We start from the raw sequence: 7,407 nt of genomic DNA, 5'->3' as shown, positions 1-7,407 counted from the left end.
AAGTATAAGAAGCTGTGGAGTACAGAAAATAGTCTTTTTAATGTCTTCAGTCTTAGAATTCACATTGTCTCCTTTATATTCATGTAGAGCAGGCATCATCAAAGCATAAAACCAAGAGAATACAACAGACCTAGAAGGCATCCATGGTGACTCTCCTGGTTTTGGTTTTGCTCCTTTCTATACTTCTCAGATTTCTCTTCTCTTCTTTTCATTTTTCTTTATTTTTATTTTTTTATTTGTATGAGATTTGCCTGCATGTGTGTTAAGTGTACCTGTTTCATGCAGTGTGTATAGAGGCCAGAAAAGGGCATTGGATCCCCTAGAACTGGAGTTCCTGACAGTTGTTAGCTGCCAATTGCCAACTGGGTGCTGGGAACTGAACCCAGATCTTCTGCAAGAGTAATCAGTGCTTTTAACTGTTGAGCTGTCTCTCCAGCTCTTAAAAAAATATTTTTAACAAATATTTTTATTTTCTTTGAAAATTTCATACAATGTGTTTTGACCACTTTCACCCTCATCTCCTCCTCTTAATTCCACCAAGATCCACTCTCACCTCTCTACTTCCCCCCAACATTATGTACCCTTTTTTTTTCAAAAGAAACATTTCATTCCAGCTTTAACATACTCAATTTCCAGAGCAAAGATACATCTCTTTCAAAAGTGGCTATACAATTTTTAGGTTCACAGTTGAATTAATACAGTTATACAATATTGAACTGAGTATAAACACTGTAAGACATAAAATTGAATAAGTTTTAACCTTTAAAAAAAGATCTCCATTTCAATTTAAAATATACTGTTTCTTACAGAAAAACTCATTGTTTTTGCTAAGAACACTTACAAGTTGGTGCATGCATCACTAATCTGTATGTGTCTGATTATTACTAGTCATGGTCGGTTGCACTTGGATCCTTGGCACCTGTCTATGGATATAAAGTCATCGGGTAGATTTCAATGGTCATGTTTATCACTTCTACTACTTAACATGACATTTTAGAAATACTTAATAACCCATGGACTCCAATTTAGTTTGTACTGTCCATATACTTCTGGGTATGGAGAGGAGAGAGAGAGAAAGAGAGCAAAAGAGAGCAAGAGAGAGGCCTGGAAGTCATCACTTCCTAGCTAAGATCTGAGGCCATAGGACTAGATGAAAAAATGGAGGACGTGTGCAAAGTGAAAACCTAGAAAAAGGCTTTGAAGAAGAAAGACAATGGAGATGGTTCCAGAAGCCACCTAATTATTTATTTTCTTTGTGTGTGTGTGTGTGTGTGTGTGTGTGTGTGTGTGTGTGTGTGTATGTGTTTTTTTTCCCTGTAGCCCCAGCTGTCCTGGAACTCACTATGTAGACCAAGGTGGTCTCGAACTCACAAAGATCCACCTGCCTCTGCCTCCCAAGTGCTGGGAGTGTTGTTGTGGCTGTTCCCTAATCTAGTCTCACGATTCCATTGTAAACCTTACTGTGTCTAAAGTGTGATAACATTTAGGTTTTAGCACCAACGTGAAATGTGTCTTGATATGGTCCTTGACAGTACTCAGTCTCCACAAGCCCTTGCTCCTTACTCTTTATCTGATCGCATCTCTTCTTTGCCTGGACAACTACTCTCCACCTCCCATCTTCTATTTTTTTCCTTTCTTTTTTTTTCTTTTTGGGACAGGGTCAGCTGACCTGGAACTCACTGTGTAGACCAGGCTGACCTTGAACTCATAGAGATCTGTCATAGAGTACTGGGACTTTATTTGCTCATTTATTTTGTGGCACTGGGGATCAAATCCAAGGCCTTCAACATGTGTGCTACTCAAGTGCTCTACCACCAAGATATACCCTTGCCCCTACCTTCTACTTTAAACTTCATTAACTTCTTACAAGGTGCACTTCATCTTGATTGCCATTCCTAAGTATTCTTTAGCAGAATATGTTATGCCCCCTCCATCATAAAATTTGTCCCATTATTATTGTTGTTATTATTATAATCTATAATTGTCTTTCCTAGATACAAAAACAGAGAACGATTTTGGGTCATTGTCTCCCCAGTTACAACTGCAACGTTTTAATCTTAGTATGAAATCAAGAGGTATGTGAAAAGGAAGGAAGGAGAAAAGGGAGGGAGGGAGGGACGGAGGGATGGAGGGACGGAGGGAGGGAGGGACGGATCAGGACTGAAACTGATCATAAGCAAAACTTGTTTTTCAGTCTTTTTTATTGATTTTTTGTGTATTTCATACAGAACATCTCAAACAATCTTAATCATCTTTATACCCCTGTCCCCACTGGCACCCTCCCATAGCCCTCCCTTCACCCCACTGGAGCCCATATACTCTTTTTTTAATTAATATGTTTTGATTCAATTTTTTGTGTATTTCATACAGAACAGCTCAAAACCTCTCAATCATCTTTATACCCCTGTCCCCACTGGCACCCTCCCACAGCACCCCCTACTGGAGCCCATATACTCAGTCATCCCTATCAGGCCCACTGGGTTGTCAATGTCCCCAGCTGTTCCCCAGTGCAAGTATGTCCACTAAGTCTAGTCAGCCACTCAAAAGTACCTTGGTTTTAGGAAGATCAGCTCTTCTTCATCCAGCAGCAATCAGTTGCCAACATTCCTTCAGATAAGATTGAGCTCATTTTCCTAGTTCTATGCTGGTTTATTATCTTCCTGAGTTTTCATGGGACTTGTGTATGCTGACACCATTGCCATAGAATAATATGAGCAGGTTCCCAGGAGCTTGTAGACTCCATTTCCATATGGTCACTGGTCCTCTTCCCTGGCTTTTACAACCTTTCTGCCCCGTCATCCATGATGGTCCCTGAGCCTTGGGTAAGAGAAGTTTAATAAAGGGATCCTGTCCAAAGACCAGAATTCAGCAGACTTGATCTCTACACTTTGGCTATTTGTGACCTTGTGTGTTCCTGACCCTCCGCTGCATGAGGGCACTTCATTATTGAAATCTGAGATTCCTTAGTGTCCTCTTCATTATCCTTGTTCTATGTTCCATGAGCCTTAGGTGTAGAGGTTGCATTGTAGATGTGTCACTTAGGCCTGGCTAATGCATAGACAATTTCCATGTGTGACTAGTTGCGGTACTTGGTGCAAAATGAGCTTACTTGATGAGTGGTGATTGGGATATTTGTCTGTAAATATGAGGGTACATATTTTGCACATAGTAAGAAATCACATTAGTCTAACGATGTGACAGTCTTGGGGTTTCCTCTAAGATCTATGGCCATTCCAGCCATGTGTATTAGGTTATGTTTACATTCCCACACTTGAGTTTCCTCCCTTTGAGTGGGTATTTAGCCAAATTAGGTAGCTGTTTATTGTGCCCAAGATAAAAGTGCCACTACTGTACACAATGTATGCTGTGCTGGCCACTAGTGTGGTTATTTGGTCTTGTTGGATCATCCATTGGTGTTTTCCCTTGGCACCATCATAATGCTCTCCAAAGCTATGAGAACTAGCCTAAAGGAGAAGTGGTTGCAGGTCAGTTGAAGCTCTATTGCTCCAAATTCTGTGTCCAAAGTATGTTCTGTCTTCAGAAGTTGGGTCTTATCTTCAAGTTCTAGGAGGCCATCAAAGGCTGTGGTAATAGCCTGAGTAAATTTTACAAGACTCTTGGACCACCCTGGCCAACAACTCCAAGGAATGTATCTCCTGTCTGGCACTGTTTCTTGTTATGTAGCCTCCAGCTACACACATGGACTCATGTAGAAATAATGTATGTATAATTTGTCAGGTTGTTGGACTAATATGAATCCCTCGGGACTTTTAAAGCTAGCTAAACTAGCTGGACTTTTATCCCTTCTCTTTCTCTCTCTCTCTCTCTCTCTCTAACCCTTCTGCCATGGTTTCCTCATTTAAAGTGCTTCCATTTTCCCCATTTCTCCCTTGATAATACCCTTCACCTCTTTCGAGCACCTGCTTTCCCTTTATCCCCAACTTTCCTTGTATAACCTTCCCTGCCCCTCCCATTTGAATAATCCCATTTTTACCTGCTTTCCCTTTATCCCCAACTTTCCTTGTATAACCTTCCCTACCCCTCCCATTTGAATAATCCCATTTTTACCCATATCTTCCTTAGTAACACCTGTTTCCTACTGTTCTCTCTCAGGTTCTTTGTTTTCCTTTACTTCCCTGACTTATTTTCATTATCCTGATTCCTATTGTCATGTCTGGATACATACTCACTTATAAGGATTTGGTGCTAGGATACACATATGAGTAAGAACATACATCGTTTGTTTTTCTGAGTCTGTGTTCACTTAGTATAACAATTTCTAGTTCCATCCATTTACCTGAAAATTTCATTTTTTCATCTTTCTTTACTACTAAATAGAACTCCATTGTGTAAATGAACCACATTTTCATTATCCACTTATCAGTTGAGGGACACTTAGGTTGCTTCTGTCTCTTAGCTATTGTGAAAAAAGCAGCAACAAACATCAGTGTACAAGTGTCTCTGCAATACAATGAGTCCTTTGGGTATATGCCAAGGAGTGGTATAACTGGGTCAAATGGTAGATTCATTTTTGATGTTTTAAGGGTTCTCCACACTGCTTTCCATAGGGGTTGAACAAGTTTGTAATTCCTCCAGCAGTGGATGAGCATTCATTAAGTAACAGAGTACTCAAATACTATACCCAAGGTCCTGGGTTTGAGTCCCACCACTGCACTGCTTTTTATCTGAAAGTAATTGTATAAAAGACAAATCATGGAAGTATATTCATTATGTTTTTATTTTTAAGACTATTACATTAAAATTTTATTTATGGTACAATCAATATATCCTTTGTTCTCAATTACTGCAGTGACCTTAACAGTAATGTACAAAAGCAAGAGTCTACAAACTTAATAAAAAGTTAAACAATACACTGAGAAATAGGAAGATATTCCACATTCATGAATTAGGAGACATTTTCAAGTCATGAAGGCTACTCCAAACAATCTATAACTTCAGTGTAAAATTCCTAACAATATTTTATAGAAATAGAAAAATAATTACCTTATAGAGAGTTACAAAATTGTAAATAGCTAGACCACCCTTAAGAGAAAGAAGCTAGACATCACATTTACTGATTCTGAATATGCTGTAAAGCTATAATAATTAAGAAAGCTTGAAACAAAATTACCCTGAACAAACCAATGTCAAAGACATTGAAGTAGTATTTTTTATATTTTTACTAAATATTTAATTACAAAAATGAGCTAACAATAAAGTAGCAAATACTTCAATGCTGCATTATTCCTTGATGTCGACTGAGACAGGTTCATTGAGTCATGGATTGCTTAGGCTTAGACTTTCTCCTGATCGTGTGCGCCCAAAGGAGAAGAAAGGCCTGACAGGGAAACTGAAGGAGCCAGCGGGGTATCTCCATATGAGGGAATTCTTGGCTACATTCAAGAAACTCACACTTCCATCATCACAATCAAGAAACACACCAACCCGGCCTACTGGTATCTCTACATAATGAAGAAATGATGGTGAAGTGGTCAGGAGGCTGCAATCATCACCCTCCTTCACAAATAGAAGAAGAAACACATCCTCTAAACCAGTTAGTGGGCCAAATTTCCTTAGCCAAGAATCTTTGCACACCCCTACAGCCCAGTCCCAGGACTCATTTACACCCAGCTCCCAGTAATATGTCCCGGAGGTGAAGCTCTGGGCTCCCCAGCTAGCATAATAACAGGATCCATCAAAATTCACAGATGTGTCCTGAGGTGGTTGTCGAAAGTAGAATCTTCTCACATCAGTAAATAGGCCCTTCTTGGCATGGATCATGATTACATTTTCAAAGGTAACCCCTGCTCGGAAGTGGTTGGCTCTGTTGATCAGTCCAGTGATGGGCTGGGCACTAAGTGCCGGTTTCACCAGCTGGGGAATGCACAGCTGTGCTGACTCACCTCTTGTCAATATCTCTCCGGAATCCTGCAGCAGCTCCAGGTGTGTTCCTTGGCACATGGCCATCAGTTCCTTATGTACGCCTCTGAGTTGATTCCCCTTTTGAACCATCATGTCTTCGCTTTTCTTTAGATTCTTTAAAATGCGTTTACCTTCGTTTTTCAGGCTCTTTACATGTTGCTTTTCTTCCTCATCGAGGACTGGGTGCATTTTCCTGTACTCACTTTTGACCATCTTTTCCCGTACAGTCACGTAGCCCATCCACGAGGCAATTATTCTGTTCACTTCATTTAGATTCCTCTGATTTTCTTGGACCTTGTCCCATATGTTTCTCATTTGCTTTAGAAGTTTCTTCCTCTGCTCCTCAACAGCTGCTTCAATGGGACGGTGTCTGTGACCTTCATGCTCCTCAGAGTTGGAGCAGGACTGGCAGAGCAGGATCCTGTCCTCTTGACAGAAGATCCTCTTTGTCTCCTTGTGGGCTACACACAGGTTCTCCTCAGAGCTCAGGTACTTCTGCAGTCTGGCTTCTCTGGCAATGGACAGCAGCTTCTTCAGAAGAACGTTGGCTCTGAGGTCCTTCGGGTTGGACCGTTCCTTGCACACAGGACAATGGGCAGGAGGTTGAATGTCTTCCCAGGAACTGTAGAGACAGTGCCGACAGAAGCTGTGTCCGCAGCTTATGGTGACTGGGTCTGTAAGGTACTTCATGCAGATGAAGCAGCTGAGTTTTTTATGGAAGGCTTGTGAGACCTCTGACTCCATTTTTTCTGATGAAGGTTTGTGTCTCTGGCCTCACCAACTTTTTCTGGGGAAGTAATAATACTAGTTGTCCACCAAGATAAGTTCCTCGAGGTGTGGGTTCAGCAATCTTCTGAACCAGAAAGCTTGGAAACACCCTCTGGTCTGGAGAAGAGTCAACCTGGAACCTGTCCTTTTATAGCATCTGAAGACCACACCCGTTTCCTCCATTGATTGAATTATCTAAGGTTTCCAGTAGGTGGGATCTGTCCAGACTCAGGATCAGCTGGATGTGGCAGCTCACACCTTTAATCTCTTAATCCTATCAATTGGGAAGCAGGGGGATTTTGAGTTAAAGTCCAGCCTGAGTTACACAATGAGACCTTGTCTCAGAAAACAAGACTCACTGATTTTACAACAATTTTACTATATCTAAATGTTTTTGGGTGTGCTCTTTTTTTTTTTTTTGCTTTTAATAATGTTAAAAAGATGTCACCGATCTATGATTTTAGCAACTCTTAACATTTATATAATGTTTTGTAATAAGGGAAGATATTTTATTTCTTTTTCATTGAACTTTTTGTGTATTTCATACAAAACAGCTCAGTCTTAATAATCTTTATACCCCTATCCCTACTGGCACCCTCCTTCAGCACCCCCCCACCCCCCGCCGAGACCATATACTGATCATCTCTGTTCAGGACCACCAGGTTGTCAGTGTCCCCAGCCATTCCCCAGTGAAGTCCATCCACTAAGTCTAATCAG

The 7,407-nt window shown here is 40.7% G+C and overlaps 1 pseudogene; it reads right to left on the bottom strand.

Moving 5' to 3' along the window:
- Nucleotides 1-5,277: 5,277 nt before the first annotated feature.
- On the bottom strand, nucleotides 5,278-6,666 carry LOC103745254 (annotated as a pseudogene).
- Nucleotides 6,667-7,407: the final 741 nt, after the last annotated feature.

This window comes from Nannospalax galili, unplaced genomic scaffold (assembly GCF_000622305.1).
Source record: "Nannospalax galili isolate Female #2095 unplaced genomic scaffold, S.galili_v1.0 scaffold461, whole genome shotgun sequence".
In the NCBI taxonomy this organism is placed as follows: domain Eukaryota; kingdom Metazoa; phylum Chordata; class Mammalia; order Rodentia; family Spalacidae; genus Nannospalax; species Nannospalax galili.
The sequence above is the reverse complement of the archived record's forward strand: the minus strand, read 5'-3'. Positions and strand labels throughout refer to the sequence as shown.